The 12,515-nt window shown below is 42.2% G+C and overlaps 1 long non-coding RNA gene across 1 annotated transcript; it reads left to right on the top strand.

Annotated features, from left to right (window-relative positions):
* Window positions 1-8,079: 8,079 nt before the first annotated feature.
* LOC140854236 (uncharacterized) lies at window positions 8,080-11,244 on the top strand. The gene is made up of 3 exons (XR_012137368.1): window positions 8,080-8,227; window positions 10,244-10,620; window positions 10,704-11,244. It is a non-coding gene; the product is annotated as an uncharacterized lncRNA (long non-coding RNA).
* Window positions 11,245-12,515: the final 1,271 nt, after the last annotated feature.

The raw sequence follows: 12,515 nt of genomic DNA, 5'->3' as shown, positions 1-12,515 counted from the left end.
TGACCATGGGGGCACTCAAGGGCCATTATATGGGCCTCTCCCCCGATCCGATCTTAAAATAATCGGACTTTCATTTTGCTCATGTTAGGACAAGGTTCTCCTCCTGTTCCTAACATGACCTTATTTTAATTGTTTGAAGGGGTTATCCCCAATCGTAACAAGTCCCTGCCAAAAGGGAAAGGCATGCAAAGTCGAAAGGAATTTTGATTCAAAGCAAAGTCGTGAGTAGTACATTTACAGGTTTCTCGAGTCCCATGGTCGTGGAAGGTCTGCTCCTCCTTGAGGCCCTCCGGTGATGGAGTCGATGGTCCCGATTGGAGGCTGATCTCCGGGCTGCTCCTCCCTTCTTGGTGGTTCAGGTTGCGGTAGGGCCCTTGGCCGATCTTCTCTACCCTCAGACCGGTGTCGAATGAACCTATCGAGTCGACCTCATCGGATGAGCTCCTCGATCTCATCTCGGAGCTGGATGCATTCCTCCGTGTCATGGCCGTGGTCGCGATGGTAGAGATAGAACTTGTTGGGGTTGCACTTCCCGGGGTGTGTGCGCATCCTCTTTGGCCTAGGGAGCTACTCCCTGACCTCTATCAGTACTTGGGTCTTTGAGGCATTGAGGGGGGCGTAGTTGCAGAATCTTCCCGGTGGAGAACCCCACCGAACTCTATGGTCCGAACTTCTCTGCCTACGTACCCAGAGAGGAGTATGGACACGCTTGTGCCCGAAAGGAGTTCGAGAATGTGGCCGAGCTTCTCTTGGCCCTTTTTCAACTGCGGGCTTACTCGAGTCTCCCGCCTGCCGCTCTCTCGCAGTCTCCTCATCCTTCATTTTGAAGGTTTCTTCCGCTCGGGCGTACCCTTCGGCCCGAGCCAACAGATCAGCAAAATCTCTGGGGTACTTCTTCTCTAGGGAGAACAAAAGGTCATTCTTCTGAAGGCCGCCCTTCAGAGCGGCCATCGCTACCGATTGGTCCAAATTTCGGACTTCCAGCACTACGACATTGAAACGGTTGATGTAGGCCCGAATGGACTCTCCCTCCCTCTGCTTGATATTGATGAGGGACTCCGAACCCTTCTGGGGGCACCGGCTGCTAACAAAATGGGCCACAAATTGGTGGCTCATCTGATCGAAGGAAAAGATGGTACCCGACTTCAACATCGAGTATCAATTTCTCACCGCTCCCTTCAAGGTAGATGGGAAGGCTCGGCATAGAATGGCGTCGGGTGTGCCATGAAGCAGCATCATCATTCGAAAGGCCTCTAGATGATCAACCGGGTCCGAAGTCCCATCGTAGCTTTCGAACTGGGGGAGTTTGAAGTTTGGCGGGATCGATTTCTGCATGATCATCTGAGAAAAGGGAGGGTCAGTGCAAATATACTCACCATAAGCGGGGGGAGCGTGGCAGAGTTCTTTGATCTGCCGGTTCATCTCCTGGAGCCTCCGGTCCAGAAAATCCTCTCGACTATGGGTCTCGAGGGTCCTCTGGCAGAATGGGGGTAGAGATCTTCCAGGGGTGGAGTCATGATCCGACTGAGGGCTCTCCACCCTTGGGTTCATCTTCCCAGGAAAGATGGGGCGGCTGGCCCAAGTGGCCCGCCCTTCTGTCGGATTCTGGTGTTCCGGTGATACTCTTTCCAGGCGCACTGATGCCTGCGGTTGCTGCTTGGCCTGCACAGCTTCAGTGAGGCCTCTGACCTGCTGCGCCAGCAGATCAAATTGCTCCACACCAACCGCCGTTGTCGGAGGAGGAGGAGGAGGCTGGAAAACTGGAGGTGAGGCTGGAGCCTGAGATCTGGCCGTGGAGGCAGTGGATCGCCGTGTGGACGCCTTGCGGGGAGGCATCGGGCAAAGACCGAGTGGGGGGAGGAAGAGAGGACATCGAAAAAGATGCCCGGGGGCGGTCCCGTTGAGCGCTCCTTCAAGAACAAGGGTACTGCGAAGGCACAGTGCCCTTCCTCTAGCGCCAATCCTGTTGGTGCGAAAATCCACTTGCGTCGGAGAAGCTGGAGTTGAGGGAGTCGCAGTCGCCGTCGGGACCTGCAAAAGAAGTCTAAACTGGAGGTGGGGTTGCTCCGGCAAGACCCTCCGATGCTCAAGTCAGTTCTCTGCCTCAACAAGAATGGAGTGCTCGAACAAAAATTTTAGCAGAGTTTCTAGGTAGAAATGAGAGCTTAGAGAATAACGTATCTGGGGTCCCCCTTTTATAGGTAGAGGGGGCAACAAACTGATAGCGATGTCTGTAACCGTCTGGCAGTGGGCTACCCAGAGTCAGGAGGAGTTTGTTGCGGAGAGTAGTGGAGTGGACCCATGGTTATCACTGGGGCATGCCACGTGGAGTCTGCCACGGGGAGCGGAGCGGCGTCCGTTGTCGCGACTTGTCAGAGAATGAAAGAATCATGCGGTATCCATCGCAGGAAGTGGAGCAGGATTATGGCCATTATTATGGCTTGCCAGGGAGTGATGGAGCCACGTGGAATCTGCCGCAGGAGGTGGAGCAGAGTCGTGGCTGTTGCCGTGGCCTGCCAGGGAGCGATGGAGCCGCATGAAATCCGTCGCAGGAGGTGGAGCAGAGTCGTGGCTGTTGCCGCGGCCTGCCAGGGGGTCCAGGCCTATCGGCCGGAGTTCGGCTGGGGTGTCTAGCGGAGAGAGATGGCCAGCCATCCGTTCGAGAGGAGCTTGGAGTCCGGCTCTTGCAGGAGTTCGGATGGAGTCTTCCTTCAATTGAAGTCGGGGACGAGGTTCGGCTCCCACAGGAGTCCGGACGGGGTCTTCCTGCAGTTGGAGCTGGAGACGAGTTCTGGCTCCCGTAGGAGCTCGGGCAAAGTCTACCTGCAGTCAAAGTCAGGGGTGAAGTCCGGCTCCCTTAGGAGTCCGGACGAAATTTACCAGCAACCGGGGTCGAGGATGAAGCCCGGTTCCCGTAGGAGTCCGGGCGAAGCCTTTCCGCAGTCGAGGTCAGGGATGAGATCTGGCTCCCGTAGGAGTCTGGGCTGAGCCTATCTGCAGTCAAAGTCAGGGATGAAGTCCGGCTCCCTTAGGAGTCCGGATGAAGTTTACTAGCAATCGGGGTCGAGGGCGGAGCCCGGCTCCCGTAAGAGTCCGGACGAAGCCTTTCCACGTCGAGGTCGGGGATGAGATCTGGCTCCCGTAGGAGTCCGGGCTGAGCCTACCTACAGTCAAAGTCAGGGATGATGTCCGGCTCCCTTAGGAGTCCAGACGAAGTTTACCAAAAAATGGGGTTGAGGGCGGAGCCCGGCTCCCATGAGAGTCCGGGCGAAGCCTTTCCATAGTCGAGGTCGGGGACGGAGCCCGGCTCCCGTAAGAGTCCGGGCGAAGCCTTTTCGCAGTCGAGGTCGGGGATGAGATTCGGCTCCCGTAGGAGTCTGGGCTGAGTCTGCCTGCAGTCAAAGTCAGGGGTGAAGTCTGGCTCCCTTAGGAGTCTGGACGAAATTTACCAGCAATCGGGGTCGAGGGCGGAGCCTGACTCCTGTAAGAGTCCGGGCGAAGCCTTTCCGCAGTCGAGCTCGGGGATGAGATTCGGCTCCCGTAGGAGTCCGGGCTGAAATCTGGTAGTTGTAGGAATATACTATCGGAGAAGTTCAGCCGTTGGCGAAGTCCGGGGTAGTTTGGATTGGAGTTGAACCTGGCTGGAAGAAGTCTGGAAGGGATTCGGGGAGCAGCTGATAGTCGTAGAAAGTCGGCTGGCGGCGGAGCTTGGTGAGCGCTTAGGATGGTTTAATAGATAACTGGGGGAACTCATGTTGAAGGAGCTCGGGCGGTGTAGTGGGAGTTCGTCCGTCGGGGAAATTTAGTCAGCACTGTGGGAATCTGGCTGTTGGAGAAGTCCGGGGAGATACCGTCTGCGGTCGAAAGTCGGAGGAGCCTTGGGAGGGTCAATCCTGCTAAGAACTTCGGCTGAGGGTATTTTATACCCAACAACTAGGATGATAGTGATATCAAGTGTAGGTCGTTGTTATAGGAACCAGATCTAGGGTTTCAGGATTAGATCTTGAAACTTTTTCAAGACCATACAGTGGAAGACTAAAATAAATCAAAATTTATTTTTTAAAATTAGAGAATTTCTAGATCTAAGATCCTATTACATGATTATTACATAGCATTAAATCAAAAATTAAAATATATATATACAGCATGAACTACATGTTGATCATATCAACATGTTTCTATACTACATCTAATGTATGTATTATACAATAGATCAGATTTATTACCTTGCAAGTTAGATGTTCTAACCTCACTGATCTAGGTTTGAGGATGATATTACAAGCCGCACATACGTCCGACCTCTAGGAGTCATCCACACGAGCCCACAAATCTCGATCAGAAGTTCTACTTCAGGAAATCAGCACAGTATGCTAGTACTGCGCTAATCCTTCTTTGATGGTTGATCAGGTGCCTCCTTCTTCTTGATTTGGACTCTTCCAAAGATGGAAAGTAGGAGGAGGAGTTTCAGATCTGAGATGCTCTCAGGAAAGATATGAAAACAAACAACCCTAGAAGAAGACCCTCTTCTTCTTCTCGTTTCTCTCTCTAGACATCCTAACTTGTATTTTTTATATCTCCACGACCCAAAGGTCTTTCTCTCTAATTTTTGGATGGTCTAAAGGTCTCTCAAATCTATATCTTTTTCAAAAATTTTATGAAGAAACTCATTTTATATAGAGAGATATGATAGAGTCCTTGTCTAGGTCAAATACCTAGTCAAAGCTTATCCAAACATGGCAAGATAAGGGGCGCCCAACTCTTGAGCACCTCCTCCTTATTTTTGTGCATGGATCACCAGAAAAGGATGCACAATGTGTACCCTAAAAGCCATAAAAATTTCAAAAAAATTTGGATAAATTCAGTGCAAAATTGAAAGAGTTTTGGATTTCTAAAACTCTATCTCATAGAATTCGAAATCCAAACTTATTCCTCTTTGATTTGATCCAAACCACCTTCCATGTAAGAAAAAAGAGAGGAAACCTTTTGTGAACGTGGGAGAGACCTGGGAGAGAGCTTTTGTCACACAAAATATGAGGAGATTGGTGTTGAATAAGAGAGAGGGCATGGGGAAGGCTTATGTGGCGCAAGGTGGAATCCTAGTCTTACTAGGATTCTATCTTATGACTTGTTTTAATTTGGTTTCTCAAACCAAATCAAATCAAAATTAGATAAACCTAATTAAAATAGGTCTTAACCCAATTAGAAAGCTAATTTAATCAGATTAAATTAGATTTAAATCTGATTTAATTTTCTAATCAAATTAGAAATTAGATTGACCCAAGTCCTAGTTGAACTAGGACTAGTTTTTCCTTGCACTTGGCTTATCCAATAAACCAATTGGACTTGATCCAATCAAGTCCAAACTAAATCTAATTAAATTATATTTAATTAGACTTAATCTCATTCCATTGGCTTAATCAAATTAAGCCAATTAGCAATTGAATTGCTAATCGATCCTCTTGCAACACTTGCACTGGGTTAAATGTCAATCGTATTGATCATTTAACCCTAGAATGATTCTTAATCGTTGATCAACCATCCGATCGGATCATAAACTCTAATGTGTGTGACCTCATAGGTTCGAATCTAAGCTGATAGTACAAAAATAAATTCCTGTACCAATCAAAGTGACCATCTAGCAATGGTACCCGATGACCGGATAGGTCGAATGTGTAGAACAACATCCTTAGAACCCATGTGGATATAGTTTTCATATAATTCATCTCCTTGACCAAAATGATCATAGGACACCCCAGAGTTCAACTGTCAACTCTGATCAGGTTGTCCACATTGTATTTCAAAATATCAAATCCATCTGATGGATTACCCTGGCCAAGGTTTTGCTAAATTAAAATACAGTGACTCATTCTTCTCCAACTCTTGGAGTGGTCAATCCCATCTTGATCACACTCTAACTTTGCAAGTACTTGATTGTGCCCAGAAGCCTTCCATCTCTGAATTAGAAATTCAGTTAGTCCAGCACCAAAGCACAGTGAGTTGCTTGCAAGTCATTGAGGCGATCTCAGGTCTAAGGGACACTTATACCTATATCCCATCAGAGACATTCTCGATAGTAGAATACTCTGGAGTTGGTTACGTTCAATGATGATGTACCAGTATATCTCACCTGTATGACATACCAGTGTCTTCATACTCTTTGGTTAAGAGGACAACCAATCCATATGGCCTACAGTGACCTATGCTCGATAGAAGCTGTCGTCCTTATTAACAGCCTATCATTTGGTCGTGAACTGTTTTAAGGACTAATCGATAAATCCTCTCTTTATCGAATCTAAATAGTCCTAAAGACTTCATCATAATAACGGAGTTCATTAGAAGATGAAAGCTTATGATGAAAATATCAAATATATTTTATTTATTAACAAATCAATTACAATACTTGGTTGCTCAACCGTCAACAGCTTGACGATTGGCTTTTTGGGACACATTTTCCAATAGTTGTGTGTCATATGAGTTGGTTGTCCTCTTAATCAAGGAGTATGGAGATACTATTATGGCATGCAGATGGAATGTAGGAGTACATTCACATCGAATGTGACCATGTGCCGAGTACTCTGCTGTCAAGAGTAGCTTGTGAAGGGTATGGGTATAAGTGTCCCTTTGATCTGAGATCACCATGGTGACTTGTAAGCAACTCACTGTACTTTAGTACCAGACTATCTGAGTTTCTAACTTAGTGATGGAAGGATACTAGGTGCAGTCAAGTACTTATCAAGTCGGTGTATGAGTCAAGATGGAATTGACTCCTCTGAATTGGTAGGAGATATGCATCAGTGTATTTTAATTTAGCAAAGTCTTGATCAGGATAATCTATGCGATGGATTTGAAAGGTTGAAATATAATATGGTCAACTTAATTAGGGTTGACAGTTAAATCCTAAGTCAGTTTGAGTATTTGGGTCAAAGGGATGAATTATACGGTAACCATACGCCAGTAGGTTCTAGAAGGTTGCTTTGCAACACTTTGACCCATCTGATCATCTGGTCACCATTGCTAGATGGTTACATCGATTGGAATAAAAAGTTATTCTTATACTACCGACTTAGATTCGAACCTATGGGGTCACACGTATTAGAAGATTTAGTCAGATCTGATGGCTGAAAAGTCCAATTGGATTGTGACTCTGATGAAGAGTCTTACTTGGATTAGGACTCTGTGGGAGAGTCCCACTAAGACTGGGACTCTACCATTTATGTAGAATTAATTAGTAATTAGATTACTAATTGACTCAATTTGATTGAATAAAGAGCTTTGGAACAAGTTTAGTTGAATTAGTTCAGTTCGACTCAGATTGGAATTGATATGATCAAATCCGATTACAAGGGAAATTTGATCCTGATTCGATCAGGATTTGGACTCGACTAATTCTTTATTGGGTTAAAAATTTGATGAGATATTTAAATTTTTATTTGGATTAGATTCATTTCTATCAGTGGTTTCAATCCAAATTTAATTTGGATAAGAAATGAATTAGAAATGAAGAGTCCAAGTCAGACTAGGACTCTATCTTTATCTTTTGTGCCACATCTGGATCCATGCCAATTTCTCCATGCATAATTAGATTTGGATTATGATTTTTGGTATCATGAGAAAGAATCCAATAAGGGTGGTCAGCTATAGCTGATGAGTCATAATATTATCTCTTGCTTAATTCGAATGTGATCCGAATTAAAGATAAGATGCAGACTAGGAAAGAGATTTTTCATATATGGTATATTGTTGGAGCTACATTATTATTTTTTTTTTTTGAAATTTTTTTTAGTTTGTGAGACTATAAATTTCTTCTCCACATTTTAATAATTTTTCTAAAATTTTTGGGGTTGCCAAAAAAAAGGGGTTTTGGTGTTGATTCATGGCATCCTTTTTTGGAAAGTCCTAATTCCTAGTTTATAAAAAGGGGACCCCTCTCTTGGACGTCCCATGATCAATTTTCTTGTAGATTTTTTATTTTTAGAGCCTCTTCTCCTTCTCCTCTCTTCTTCTTCCAGATCTTCTATCACTTTGGCATATCCAAGGTGCTTGTAGAAGAAGGAATGGGTCAGCTGTTGAAGTTGTTCGCAGACTAGCATCTCCGAGCCCCTGATCTGTGTCAGTCTTCGCATGAATTTTTTTATAGATGTCAGATGACTTCATGTGACTGTGAGTGATCTGAGGAACACTCTCTCTAACCATTGGATCAGAGGAGATCAAGATCAAAATTTATTTGGTAATGATCTCTAACTTATTTTGATTCCTATGGTAGATCTAATGTTAGATTTAAAATTTTAGCATCGATGAGATCGATGTGATTTTTATTTTTGGATCTAAAGTATATATTTTTCATATTAAAGATCCTGATGTGATAGTCTAAGATTAGATCTTATACATATAATTAATATTAAATTATTTAATCTATTATTTTTGCTGCATAAATTTTTTTAATTGCATGTATTGCACTACCGTAAATTTTCTTCAACTGGTATCAGAGCCAGATTGTTTTGATATAAATTAATATGACTTTAGATCTAGTTTTTTATTATTATATCTGATTATTTATGATTTAAATTAGATCTAAATTAGTTTATTTTCAGATCTAGTTATTATTTATTTAGATTAGATATTCTAAGTAGCAAAGTACTCAGATTGGACAATCACTAGGCCGTCCGGTCATAGAAGCAAGTAAGATTTTATGACCCTCTCTTTCCATTCAATGGGGTGCTCTTTATGGCATGTAGGGGTGCCACTGTGAGGTCCCATGAAGAAGAAAGTGGAAAGAGAAAACTTACTTTCTTGTAAAATCCTAGATCTTGGAACCCTAGGTGTTGTTGTATGTGATGCAAGTTGTGAAGATAGTTAGTTACATCTAATCTTGTTTAGTCAAAATTATTTTGATCTAAAATCATAAAAAATTTAGATTTGATCTAAAAGATTTTATGACTTGATATAAAAAGTTTACATGAAAAATTATTTTTGAAACTTTAACCATGTTGATGCAAAACTTAATTGAGAATTAAGTATCAAGCTATTGGATCTAGAATTATGATTTAGATCTAATGGCATTGCATAAAATATGGGGCATGGGTTAGCTCAAATCAGGTCTTTCTTTTTAATTAGGTTAGATCTAAGGTTAGAATCAAAGAATTGATGGACCATGTAGAGAAATTGATTAAGTCTAACCAAATGTTGAATTAGATTAATCAGGGTTTCTCTAGTACAATAGTTATAGATGGTCAAGTCCATATCTTTGATTAGATCAAATGGACCTTGATTGTGGCTCAGTGGTTGAACCCAATCCATTAGGTTGGTTAAATCAAAATTAGTTAATCAATTAGTGTCTAAAGTAAGTTTGGCATTTCGACCGGTGATTTTTAATTGGGAGTGGCTTACTTGACCATTTTGATGGTATCTAAGGCAAGCTTAGCAGACCCTCCCATCGATCTTATTTACCTAGCCAATTTGATGAACTAGATTTTGATTAGATCGCTAAGTGATTCGAGTTAGCCCATGCCATTAAGGTTGATCAGTGTGATTAATCTAGGTGCCAGTTCAATCAGCATGACCTAACCCAATTCAGTGACTTGGTGAAGTCAGTGGGAGGATTATGGTCTACTGATTGATCTTTTCTTCTTTTCTCTTTTCTTTAAATCGATTAAATCCTCTAAATCATTAGGTCCTTAAAATGAGCTGGTTATGGTGATAACTAGATCATTGCTTTCTATTAAGGTGAGTGATAATGGGTCCATTATTTCTGATTGACATTGTAGGCACCATCCGTCTGATGTTCTCTCTGAATGATAGAATTATCATTCATCATATGATGACTTTGATGAACTATTTGATGATGGTTGGGTTGATTGAGCCATCCTCAGGCCTGATCACTCATTACGTAGAATCACTGAGTAGGTTCATGTTAATGGTTTGACCTAACCGAAACTTTTAGTGGAGGCCCATCGTCTCCTGAAATGAAATCTAAAGCTAAATTAAATACTAGAAGTTATTTGGAGAAATAATTGATTGAGAACCTATCCATAGGTGCATATGGGTTGATCGAGCCATCCTCGGGCCTATATGTAGTCTGTGTGGATTCTAGTACCCGCTCAGGAATTAAGGTACTTCCTCGAATTGGAGGTAGAGGCTATCAATTCGTATAAAATAGTGGAAGGATCTTTAGACTAAAGTCTAAGTCTTTAGGATTAATAAATTCATATACTAATTAGGTTTTGTTCTTTCTTTGTGTGTGTAGATATGGCTTCAAACTTGTCAGTCCGATCACTGTTGGATAGTGAGAAGCTTATCGGACTAAATTTTGATAATTAGTATCAAAAATTAAAGATTGTCCTGGAGCACGAGCGGATCCTTTATGTGATAATAGATTTGGCACCTGAGGAGCCTGCTCCTAATGCCTGAGGAGCGATCTGAGATACTTATTTGAAGTGGCTCAAGATCGCACCATGATTCGTTGCATCGTACGGATCTCCATGAACGACGAGTTCAGCCAAAAGTTTGAAGAAGCTCAGCCAGAGAAAATGCTTCAAGTGTTGAGGGATTCTTTTGGTACTCTTGACGACGTTGAGTGGCACAAGACTAGTTGCACCATTTTCAATACCCGAATGAGGGAAGGTACATCCATTACTGATTTTGTATTATACATGATCGAGCATATTGAAAAATTGAGTAAACTCGGCTAACCTTTGCATGAACAGCTGAGAAAAGATGCGATCCTGAACTCTCTTCCCAAGTCCTACCTGCCGTTCCTCTGTCATTTCAGAATGATGAAGCCTATAGTCAACTACCACGATCTGTTGGAGTTGCTACAGATTTTTGAGAAAGATCACCAGCTCCACAAGGAGACAGTAAATCTAGTAGAAGGATCTTCTTTGGGTAGTCATCATCCTTTTAATAAAGGAAAAAAGAAGAAGAATAAGAAGGTGCCTGGTGCTGGGAGTCAGTCCCAAAAACTCAAGTTCAAAGTCAAGCAGAGTGCTTCTTTTGCAAGAAGCAGGGTCACTGGAAGAGAAATTGTTCTCAGTATATCCTTTCTTTTGACCCAAACAGGCCAAAGAAGAAGAAGCAATAGTTGCTGGATAAAGAACTTATGTGATAACACCTTGTAACTTCTCTCTTATAGATACAATGACCTGGGTATTGAATACTAGAAGCCCTATTCATATTTGCAATTCGTTGCAGGGTCTTCAGGTCACTAGGAGATTTGGAGAAGGTGAGAGATTTCTGAATATTAGTGATGGAAGATCAGTTTTAGTTCTAGCTTTAGGAATCATCAAGCTTGTATTCAAATCTCAGTATATTGTTCTTAATGAGTGTCATTACTATTCTAGTTTTTGTTAAATATTATTTCTATAGGCCTTTTGGTCAATTCAAATTATAAAATATCAATAAAAAAAACTTTAGTAATATCATTTTGAATGGTGTTATAATTTTACGTGGATAGTTGAACAATGGTATCTATATTGTATTTAGGCCTAATGTAATGTACATTTCAAATAAACATCCTAGAATAGATGATGTCACAGATGCCTACCTTTGACATTGTAGGCTAGGTCATATCAACAAGAACAGAATGAACAGGTTGGCTCAAGAAGAAATTCTTGAAAAACATGATTATGAATCGTTACCTACCTGTGAGTCTTATTTGCTTGGAAAGATGACCAAGTCATCTTTTACTAAAAAAAGGTGAACGAACCAGTGATATGCTGGGCTGATACATACTGATGTATGTGGACCCATGAGCACATGTGCCAGAGGAAGGTATAGCTACTTCATCATGTTCACAGACGACCTATCTAGGTATGGGTATGTCTACTTGATGAAACATAAGTCCGAATCATTTGAAATGTTCAAACGGTTCCGTAATGAAGTAGAGAAATAAACTGAAAAAAGTATTAAAATTTTTCGATCTGATCAAGGAGGTGAATACCTTTTCAGTGAATTTCTGACATATCTAGGAGAGAATGAAATTCTCTCCCAATGGACCCCTCCAAGGACACCACAACATAATGGCATCTCCGAAAGGAGGAATTGAATCTTGTTAGACATGGTTTGGTCCATGATGGGGTTTGCAACTCTGTCGATCTTTTTTTGGAGATATACACTTGAAACAGTTTGTCTTGTGCTCAATAATATTTTGAGCAAGTTAGTTAGTAAGACACCATATGAGATATGGTCTAGACGTAGGCCGAACCTCTCTTACTTTAGGATCTAGGGGTGTCTAGCTTATGTTAAACGATTACAAACTGACAAGCTCAGTCCTAAGTTCGATAAGTATAATTTCGTAAGGTACCCTAAGAAAATGAGGGGATATTACTTTTACCTACTTGCTGAATAAAAGGTGTTTGTCAGCAGTAAGGCATATTTTTTGAAAAAAAATTCCTTAGTGAAGGAATAAGTGCCTCTAAAATGGAGCTTGACAAAGTTCGACAGGTAGAAGAACCGACACCAATGATTGAATCTAAACCAAGTTTGATGAGATCAAATTTGGAGCCCAATGAACAAACATC

The sequence above is a fragment of the Elaeis guineensis genome, chromosome 16 (genome assembly GCF_000442705.2).
Source record: "Elaeis guineensis isolate ETL-2024a chromosome 16, EG11, whole genome shotgun sequence".
Taxonomy (NCBI): domain Eukaryota; kingdom Viridiplantae; phylum Streptophyta; class Magnoliopsida; order Arecales; family Arecaceae; genus Elaeis; species Elaeis guineensis.
The sequence above is the reverse complement of the archived record's forward strand: the minus strand, read 5'-3'. Positions and strand labels throughout refer to the sequence as shown.